The sequence below is a fragment of the Mytilus californianus genome, unplaced genomic scaffold, assembly GCF_021869535.1.
Source record: "Mytilus californianus isolate M0D057914Y unplaced genomic scaffold, xbMytCali1.0.p SCAF_6, whole genome shotgun sequence".
Lineage (NCBI taxonomy): Eukaryota > Metazoa > Mollusca > Bivalvia > Mytilida > Mytilidae > Mytilus > Mytilus californianus.
This window is the reverse complement of record NW_026262712.1, coordinates 98022451-98033909: the sequence shown is the minus strand read 5'-3', so window position 1 is coordinate 98033909 and position 11459 is coordinate 98022451.

The following is an 11459-nucleotide window of genomic DNA, read 5'->3' as shown; positions in this document are numbered from 1 at the left end:
TCAATATAACAATATGAAGTTTGACATGGTTGCCAATGGTAACAATCCTTGGGTCCTGACATGCGTAATAACATACCTTCTGATGAATTGTGAAATTATTTAAATAAGATTCCAACTCCATCATAAAAGTTGACCTTAGATGGATTATTACCTCAGGCAAAGCTGACCTAAAATGAACTGCTTCCTATGGCAAAGTTGAGCTAAAATGGAGTGCTTCCTCTGGCAAAGTTGACCCTTTGATGGATTATTACCTCAAGCAAAGTTGACCTTAGATGGATTTGAATATTCTTTTATTTTATTAAGGTCATACAGCTTCTCACGTACTCAAAAAGTTATACTAATACATAATCTTCCTTGTGTATATCATCTATAACATTTAATGGTGTGTGAAATATTGTTTTGTTACCACATTAAAGTAAGGATACACTTTAATGTGGCCTCAAATATTATTCCAGGGTGCATTGTTTTAAAAAGAGATATTCGTAAACATGAATATTCCCACTTTAAAGAAGAAAAGGAACTTAAGCATAAGTCGTGTGTTTGGAAATTACATTCTAAGCACATTTTATTTAAAAAAGGGATCTCCTCTAATTTCAACTTGAAATATGTCTACCTTTTTATCGGAAGAACTGTGGCATAGCATTGAAAAATACATATGTAAAGTTAATGAGAAAATCTTCCAAGTTTCCAAATCTCATAAAATGTGGGTTGGGCGATCAAACTCCCATACTATGTTTTACAGAACGGAAGATGTATTTAATTAATAATGGTAATTCTACCTTAGAATCACATATTTCTGAAGAATATACCAAAAAATAGGAATAATCAATGTATCAAATATTTTTAACCGTTAATTCAGGGGAGAAAAAAACGTGTTAAGGATGTAGTCGGGTCAGGTTTAGGAATATTTGTAAGATGTTCAGACTCCTTGGGTTTTTTAATACGATACAGGGTAAACTATTTTGCCCCATATCACCCACTTTTCTTTTCATAGAGCACTTCAATAGCTCGTAAAAAGGTCATTACCAAAATTTAAGCAGATTATAGATTTTTTTTTTCTGATTTGAGACCCAAATAACGCCAATGCTAATTATAAGGTAAAAGTCCAAGTCAGCCTTTTCCCGCCATTTTAAAAAAATCAAATATCTCAAAAAGGAGTTCCATAACCTATCAATGTTTTTAGCTTATTTTGTTCCTTAACTAATGTTGTTCTGACTTATAGTATGAATTTTAAATTCTTGGTTTTTTTAATTTCACCTAAGTACATGCTTAAATAGGGAATAATGTGCTTTTTGAGTTTGGTCAACTATTTTTTTCTGAGCTCGAGGGATGAAGGAAAATTTCCCTTAATCTTATTTCACACTAGGGCTGTTTTCAAAAATCCTTTTAATCTTTACTTAGATTAAAAGTTTCACAGCTCCATATGTCTACTTTGAAGTTTTAACGTTATCATGGCATATTTCTAAACATGTCAACTGAGGATAGTTTACAACCGCAATTTGTGAGATTTTGGCAAATTTTTTAGTATTTATCCCAAACATGGATAAGAAAATTATTGTAGAAGTAAAGTTATATATTGTCTCTAGGGTTTAAATTAATTCATTTTGGTAAGAGATGTCCTTCGATGCAAAATTTTACAGAAACTTGTAAAATTTTTCAATTATTTTATTCAAGCGTCACTGATGAGTTTTTTTTAAACGAAAAGCGCGTTTGCCGTATACATTTTTAATCCTGTTATCTATGATGCGTTTATTTTCAATTTTGTATCGAACTGTCTTCAAAAGCAACATGTATCGCTAAATATGAGATGGTTTTATTAAATTTTCATATTTAAAAGAAAACGATTTCACTTTAATTTGTTTAAACATAGACTGTAAAATACCAATGCAAATACTAGCATTTTGTAGATACTAAAAGGCAACATGTAAGAGGACAAAAATTACTGGAACCTGATTGTTCTGAATAGATAGTTTTTGTCTAGATACAAAAATATAACTGTAACTGGTAGCTTATTGATCTAATTAGAAAGATCTTGTTTAATCATCAAACCCTGCACTTTACCGAAACGTTATTGGTCTGTGTAGATAAATCTTGTCTTAATACCATAATTTGTACCAAATCTGCCCATGAAGATATTGCCTCTGAACAAAAACTATAGTAACCTGCACATTTGAAAACGTTTGTCATTAATATGGGTAAATACTGTATTTCTACCTGACCATGTACCACGACCTTGTCATTAATATGTATTATGGGTGAATGCTGTCTTTTCACCTAAACCCCTACCACGATCTTGTCTTTTATATGGATAAATGCCGTTTTTCCACCTAAACATTTACCACGACCTTATCATAATATGAGTAAAAATGCTGCGTTTCTAACTAAACCTGTAGCAAGACCTTGTCATAAATATATTAGGTGAATTACGCATTTCCACCTAGACCTGAACCAAGACCTTGTCATTTATATGGGTAAATGCTGTTTGTCCACCTAAATCCCTACCACGATCTTGTCATTAATATGGGTAAATTTTGCCTTTCCACCATAACATGTACCACAACATTCTCATTAATATGGGTAAATGCTGTCTTTTCACATAAACCTAAACCTGTACCACGACCTTGTCATTTATATGGGTATATTTATTTTGTATTTACATTGTATCATAGATCAAATTTATTTGTTCAGTGTATGTTCACTGGTGTTAATATGTCTTTTGATTGAGTTAAGCCATTTCAATTGATATTTTATAGTGTGTCTTTCTATGTTGTGATGTTACACTATTGTTTCAGATAAGGGTGAAGGTTTTGGTACTATTAAAACGTTTAAACCTGCTGCAATTGTTTGCACCTGTCCTCAGTCAGGAATCTGATGTTCAGTAGTTGTCGTTTGTTGATGTGGTTCATAAGTGTTTCTCGTTTCTCGTTTTTTATATATATTAGACCGTTGGTTTTCCCGTTTGAATGGTTTTACACTAGTAATTTTTGGGGCCCTTTATAGCTTGCTGTTCAGTGTGAACCAAGGCTCCGTGTTGAAGACCGTACTTTGACCTATAATGGTTTACTTTTATAAATTTTGACTTGGATGGATAGTTGTCTCATTGGCACTCATACCACATCTTCTTATATCTATATGTGTCGTCTTTCAACCTAAACCTTTACCACAACCTTGTCATTATATGAGTAAATTCTGTCTTTCCAACTAAACATATAACACCAACTAGTCATTAAAATGAGTAAATGCTGCCTTTCCACCTAAAGCTGTACCAAGACCTTGTCATAAATATAGGTGAATGACGCCTTTCCACCTAAACCTTTAACCACGACCTTTTCATTTATATGGATAAATATTCTCTTTCCACATAAACCTGTACAACGACCTTGTAACAAGGGTGAATGCTGCCTTTCAAACTAAACCTGTACCAAAACGTTGTAATATGGGGAAAATGCTTCCTTTTAATCTCAACCTGTACCACGACTTTGTCATTATAAGTAAATGCTGCCTTTCCACTTCAACCTGTACCACGACTTTGTCATTATAAGTAAATGCTGCCTTTCCACTTCAACCTGTACCACGACTTTGTCATTATAAGTAAATGCTGCCTTTCCACTTCAACCTGTACCACGACTTTGTCATTATAAGTAAATGCTGCCTTTCCACTTCAACCTGTACCACGACTTTGTCATTATAAGCAAATGCTGCCTTTCCACTTCAATCTGTACTACGACTTTGTCATTATAAGTAAATGCTGCCTTTCCACTTCAATCTGTACCACGATTTTGTCATTATAAGTAAATGCTGCCTTTCCACTTCAATCTGTACTACGACTTTGTCATTATAAGTAAATGCTGCCTTTCCACTTCAATCTGTACTACGACCTTGTCATTATAAGTAAATGCTGCCTTTCCACTTCAATCTGTACTACGACTTTGTCATTATAAGTAAATGCTGCCTTTCTACTTCAACCTGTACCACGACTTTGTCATAATAAGTAAATGCTGCCTTACAACTTCAACCTGTACCCCGACTTTGTCATTATAAGTAAATGCTACCTTTCCACTTCAATCTGTACTACGACCTTGCAATGGTATTAGTTAAACACAGCCAGCGAAACTCAAACTTTACCATGTACTTTGTCTTGTCATTATAAGGATAAATGCAGAACTTCTTTTTATCAAAATTCCTTCTTACCGTCTGTTATTCGTAAATAGAATAACCACCCACAACTTATAAGATGTAATGCTTAAAAAATTACACTTAAACATTATTTAGAAAGTCCATTTATATTTTAATATATGTTGTAGAAAAGACCTGATGCTTCATGCCAAACACCGGTTAAACTGCATTGGCTAAAATGGATATATTTCCCAGAAAAAAAAATGTTCCTTCCAACCCCAGTATATGTGGTTAGGTTGAAAATAACAAGCACTTCCTTCTAGAATGATAAACTTATAGATTAAGTAGGGGACAAACCATTTACACTCTACCAGGAAATGTTAATATGAAACCTTATTATCAGGTAATGAGCTCAAAGTGATTAGGAAAAACAAAACTGTTTTTGATGTTGTTAAAAATTATATTTTGAAAACAGGGAGTCTTTTGATATCTATTCTTATTTATTAAAAAACAATGCATGCGCCCGAAGCGCTTTTCTGGATTGACCTTCATTAGGAACGTTCAAAGCAGAATATTTGAAAGCCAGGGATGTATAAGAACCGAAACAGCTGAAGCGCTATATGACCAAAAGGGACCTAAATAATGTCCAGATCTTGCCTGAGGGAGTTGAAACCTTAATTCCTTAATAAATTCTAAATTTAAAACTTTGTATTTGAACTTTATTTTGTGGAACATGGTCATGAATATATGTATTCATAGCTAAGAACACAATTTGTAATGAGTTGATCAATTTTTTTTACCGTATACATTACAATTGTAGCGTGTTTCTTTACATCTTGTTAAGGGAGACGAATTTATATAAGTTTTTCTTGTTTCCGAAACCTTTATTTCTGTTTCATGAGTGTCATTTTAGCACTTTGGCAAAATAAGATAGTATGTAAACTAAAGGATAAACATTGCCTTGTTATAAACATGGTCTATGTTGGCTTGCTATCTAAACCCGGTATCCGACCATGTCATCATGCATATGAAGGGTACATTTATGTAAATATTGGCTTGCTATCTAAACCTGTTCCACTACCATGTCATTATAAAGGGTATATATTGGCTTCCTATCTAAACCTGTCCTCCGACCATGTCATTATAAAGGGTAAATGTTGGTTTGCTATCTAAAAGTGAAATAACAAAAATACCGAACTTCAAGGAAAATTCTCCCTTATCAAATGGCAAAATTAAAAGCTCAAACACGTCAAATGAATGGAAACAACTGTCATATTTCTGACTTGGTACAGGCATTTCCTTATGTAGTTCCCCTACCATGTAATTATGAAGGATGTATGTTGGCTTGCTATCTAAACCCGGTCTCCGACTATGTCATTATCAAAGCGTAAATGTTGGCTTGCTATCTAAACCTGTTCCTCGACCATGTCAATATAAAGGGTAAATGTTGGCTTGCTATCTAAACCCGGTATCCGACCATGTCATTATAAAGGGTATATGGTGGCTTGCTATCTTAAACAGACTGTTCCTCGACCATGTCATTATAAAAGGTAAATTTTGGCTTGCTATCTAAACCCGGTATCCGACCATGTCATTATAAAGGGTATATGTTGGTTCTCTATCTAAACCAGACTGTTCCTCGACCATGTCATTATAAAGGGTATATGTTGGCTTGCTATCTAAACCAGACTGTTCCCCGACCATGTCATTATGAGGAAAAATGTTGGCTTCCTATCTAAAACTGGTATGCGACCATGACATTATGAAGAGTATATGTTGGCTTGCTATCTAAACCTCCTACCTGAGAATGTCAATATAAAGGGTAAATGCTGGCTTGCTATCTAAACCCGGTATCCGACCATGTCATTATAAAGGGTATATGTTGGCTTGCTATCTAAACCAGACTGTTCCCCGACCATGTCATTATAAAGGGTATATGTTGGCTTGCTATCTAAAACCGGTATTCGACCATGTCATAAAAAAAGGGTATATATGTTGGCTTGCTATCTAAACCTGTTCCCCGACCATGTCATTATAAAGGGTAAATGTTGGCTTGCTATCTAAACCTGTTCCCCGACCATGTCATTATGAGGGTAAATGTTGGCTTGTTATCTAAACCATGTCATTATAAAGGGTTAATGTTGGCCTGAGATCTAAATCCGTTATTTGACCTTGTCATTATGAAGGGTAAATGTTGGCTTGCTATCTAAACCCGGTATCCGACCATGTCATTATAAGGGTATATGTTGGCTTGCTATCTCAAACAGACTGTTCCCCCACCATGTCATTATAAATATAAATATTGGCTTGCTATCTAAACCCGGTATCCGACCATGTCATTATAAAGGGTATATGTTGGCTCTCTATCTTAACCAGACTGTTCCTCGACCATGTCATTATAAAGGGTATATGTTGGCTTGAGATCTAAATCCGTTATTTGACCTTGTCATTATGAAGGGTAAATGCTGGCTTGATATCTAAACCCGGTATCCGACCATGTCATTATGAAGGGTATATGTTGGCTTGAGATCTAAATCCGTTATTTGACCTTGTCATTATGAAGGGTAAATGCTGGCTTGATATCTAAACCCGGTATCCGACCATGTCATTATAAAAGGTATAATATGTTGGCTTGCTATCTATAACCGGTATCCGACCATCACATTATATAAGGTAAATGTTGGCTTGATATCTAAATCCCGTATCCGACCATGTCATTATAAAGGGTATAATTATTTTGGCTTGATATCTATAACCGGTCTTCGAGCTTGTCATTATGAAGGGTAAATATTGGCTTGCTATCTAAACCCGGTATCCCACCATATCATTATGAAGGGTATATGTTGGCTTGCTATCTAAATCTGTTCCCCGACCTTGTCATTATGAAGTGTAATGTTGGCTTGCTATCTAAACCCGGTATCCCACCTTGTCATTATGAAGGGTATATGTTGGCTTGCTATCTAAACCCAGTATCCGACCATACCATTCTGAAGGGTATATGTCGGCTTGATAATTCAATCCGGTATCCGACCTTGTCATTATGAAGCGTATATGTCGGCTTGATATGTAAACCCGGTATCCGACCATGTCATTATAAAGAGTATTATTATGTTGGCTTGATATCTATAACTGGTATCCGACCATGACATTATAAAAGGTAAATGTTGGTTTGATATCTAAATTCTGTATCCGACCATGTCATTATAAATGGTACAATTATGTTGGCTTGATATCTATAACCGGTATCCGACCATGTCATTATGAAGGGTATATGTCGGCTTGATATCTAAATGCGGTATCCGACCTTGTCATTATAAATGGTATAATTATGTTGGCTTTATATCTATAACCGGTATCCGACCATGTCATTATGAAGGATATATGTCGGCTTGATATCTAAATCCTGTATCCGACCATTTCATTAGAAAGGGTATGATTATGTTGGCTTGATATCTATAACCGGTATCCGACCATGTCATTATAAACGGTTTATGTCGGCTTGATATCTAAACCCGATATTCCACCATATCATTATGAAGGATATATGTCGGCTTGATATTTCTCAACCGGGTATCCGACCATGTCATTATGAAGGGTATATGTCGGCTTGATATCTCAACCCGGTATCCGACCATGTGATTATAAAGCGTATATGTCGGGTTGGTATCTAAATCCGGTATCCGACTTTGTCATTATAAATGGTATAATTATGTTGGCTTGATATCTATAACCGGTATCCGACCATGTCATTATGAAGAATATATGTCGGCTTGATATCTAAATCCTGTATCCGACCATGTCATTATAAAGGGTATTATTATGTTGGCCTGATATCTATAACCGGTATCCGACCATGTCATTATGAAGGGTTTATGTCGGCTTGATATCTAAATCCGGTATCCGACCTTGTCATTATAAAGGGTATAATTATGTTGGCTTGATATCTATAACTGGTATCCGACCATGTCATTATGAAGGGTATATGTCGGCTTGATATCTTGATCCTGTATCCGACCATGTCATTATAAAGGGTATTATTATGTTGGCCTGATATCTATTACCGGTATCTGACCATGTCATTATGAAGGGTTTATGTCGGCTTGATATCTAAATCCGGTATCCGACCTTGTCATTATAAAGGGTATAATTATGTTGGCTTGATATCTATAACTGGTATCCGACCATGTTATTATGAAGGGTATATGTCGGCTTGATATCTTGATCCTGTATCCGACCTTGTCATTATAAAGGGTATATTTATGTTGGGTTGATATCTATAACTGGTATCCGACCATGTCATTATGAAGGGTATATGTCGGCTTGATATTTTAATCCTGTATCCGTCCATGTCATTATAAAGGGTATAATTATATTGACTTAATATCTGAATCCGGTATCCGACCTTGTCATTACATAAAGCGTTAATGTTTGCTTAATTTCTATCTCTACCTGTACCACTACTGATGTCATAATACAAGGTTAAAGTTGACCAGCTACTTAAACTAATTCTACACCAAGACTCTTATGTCATCTCTGAAATGTTTATCCATCTACCTAAATATTTTGTACTAAACCTGTCTTAAATTATAAAGAATGATACTATGCATGACTTAAAGAATACAACTGTTTTTCCATTCATTCCATTTTTCAAAGGAAAGAAAATTAAAGTATACCTTGAATGAATAAAAATAAAATAATAATAGTTCGTGTGGTTTCTCATTAATTGCTAAATGTAATGCTTTTTGACGGAAAGGTGTCAAATGTCACATACAAGTTGATGTTTTAAGTAAGATATAATAACCTATTCTATGTTTGTCATCAGGTACAATTATCACATATGTCAAGAAGACAACAACTATATGCTATGACATACACTGATTCTCATATCCAAATACAAGAAGACAACAACTATATGCTATGGCATACACTGATTCTCATATCCAAATACAAGAAGACAACAACTATATGCTACGGCATACACTGATTATAATATCCAAATACAAGAAGACAACAACTATATGCTACGGCATACACTGATTATAATATCCAAATACAAGAAGACAACAACTATATGCTACGGCATACACTGATTCTCATATCCAAATACAAGAAGACAACAACTATATGCTGCGACATACACTGATTCTCATATCCAAATACAAGAAGACAACAACTATATGCTATGGCATACACTGATTCTCATATCCAAATACAAGAAGACAACAACTATATGCTTAGGCATACACTGACTCTAATATCCAAATACAAGAAGACAACAACTATATGCTACGGCATACACTGATTCTTATATCCAAATACAAGAAGACAACAACTATATGCTACGGCATACACTGATTCTTATATCCAAATACAAGAAGACAACAACTATATGCTATGGCATACACTGATTATCATACCCAAATACAAGAAGACAACAACTATATGCTATGGCATACACTGATTTTCAGATCCAAATACAAGAAGACACAACTATATGCTATGGCATACACTGATTCTCATATCCAAATACAAGAAGACAACAACTATATGCTATGGCATACACTGATTCTCATATCCAAATACAAGAAGACAACAACTATATGCTATGGCATACACTGATTCTCATATCCAAATACAAGAAGACAACAACTATATGCAACGTCACACACTGATTCTAATATCCAAATAGTGTTTGGTGTACTTACATATTCTTTTTATTTTCGAAAGATAATTTGCCTTCTCTTTCGTATTACAATAGTCATGTTAAAAGAAAAACAAATAAGCAGTATTCAATACTAAAACAATAACGGAGAATTGTGACCGGATCCCACAGAAACAATAATGGGGCTCGGCAGTCAACAAATAAAAAGTGTACTAAAACGTAAATTGAACAGTCATGTCTAAAGGAACATTTTGTTGTCCCGAGGTTAAAATAAATGTTACTGCTCTGTAACTCTTGGTTTTGATAGTCCCAAAACCATTTAATGTATTTTGCTATCAAGCCATTCATCTCAAGCGCATCTGTTACTATGTGTTGTGTGCACAAAAATTGGTATTATACAATGATTCCTGATGGTAATATCCTTATTATACGCCTGCTAATTGAAACAACGGTAGGAATATAAAAAGGAATTTCTGTCCGTCCACAAGACACTAAATATCAAGGAACTTCCACAGCATATAACCTATCTTGTTTAAGTTACAGATCGTTTTATCAATAGAAAAGGTAGACTTCTATATAAACTCATCATAGATATTTAATTTCAATGAAAATCTTATATATTGTTGTTGGGGATCTTTCATCCGAGTAATTTGGAAAGGGGGTTACGCATAAAAACAAGGACTTTTCTGTATCTATACAAATAAGCGGGCGGGTGTATGAAATTGTGAACTGTATTTTGCTTGCTTAGTCTACATATCTTAATATGCTCGTATATACGGTATTGTTTAGGTTTTAATGGACAAAATCATCCATATATCAATAAACTACTGCAACAGAGAAGTAGTTATTATTAGGTATACAAGTTAGATATTAAACCTTAATTGTACTTTCGTTAACCAGATTTTACTCCGTGTATATACTCTATCCAGTAGAAGACAGATCATGATTTGTAAGGGACAGCAATGACTCGAAAGAATACTAATTTGCTGCAATCAAAATGTCATGGAAAAGAAGTTATATTAAAATATTAGTTCCGAATGAAAGAACTATTCTGGAACATTATTTTCACGAGGATAAATATAAGAACAATATTTGTTCTTAACAGGGTAGACAATATTTGTTCAAACATATATTGTGGCATTAATTATAACAAAGTTTCTAAGAACACCATATGTTAGGCAAGTCAAAAGTGTATATATTTATATGTGGCGTTTTATTACATTATTGTGAGCTAAATCTAGGATAAACTTTGCCATATGTATTTGTTTCAAATAGGCATTTAATAACTTATCATGTAAGGCTATGAACGCAGTCCATCATGTATAACCACGTGATAAATAGTATGTGTAAAAGTCAAGAGCCATCGTTAGATATAACATTAAATCTTAAAAAATTGACAAATAACATTACCGGTACCAAATTTATTGCACCAGATGTTCATTTTGACAATAATTTTCCCTTCAACGATGCTCGAGGCCAAATAATTTAATAGTTTAAAATCTTATGCAAACGTTGAAAAGCTTATAAAACCAAAAAAAAAGGCAAAAATTACAGCCAAATTCAGACAAGGAAATAGAGCTATGTATAGGGAAGATTTGTTCCTTTATTCAAAATTAATTCGAAAATTTATGACAGCAAATTTTAATAGGAAAATATCCGTATTTTTATGACAGCAAATTTT